Source organism: Etheostoma spectabile, chromosome 15, assembly GCF_008692095.1.
Source record: "Etheostoma spectabile isolate EspeVRDwgs_2016 chromosome 15, UIUC_Espe_1.0, whole genome shotgun sequence".
Taxonomy (NCBI): Eukaryota; Metazoa; Chordata; class Actinopteri; order Perciformes; family Percidae; genus Etheostoma; species Etheostoma spectabile.
In genome coordinates this window covers 17,671,127-17,671,336 of record NC_045747.1, presented here as the reverse complement: position 1 = coordinate 17,671,336, position 210 = coordinate 17,671,127, and the positions used below count along the sequence as shown (strand labels likewise).

General features: G+C 50.5%; 1 protein-coding gene across 1 annotated transcript in view; it reads right to left on the bottom strand.

Moving 5' to 3' along the window:
• LOC116703241 (uncharacterized) overlaps positions 1 to 210 on the bottom strand; it is a 3,754-nt gene that overhangs the window by 1,833 nt on the left and 1,711 nt on the right.

The following is a 210-nucleotide window of genomic DNA, read 5'->3' as shown; positions in this document are numbered from 1 at the left end:
GACACTGAAACAAATGTGCTAGCTTTGCACACGGTGCACTCATCCTCCCACTTGTCCCGAACGGGACGGTACGTGGAAAAAATGTTTGCAGTTCAACTGTGAAGCTGCACTTACGCTTCGGCAGTTTGTGTGTAATGCTGCTCAGCTGTCTCATCTGCTCCCTGTATATGCTCCCTGTCTGATCTGCTCCCTGTATATGCTCCCTGTCTG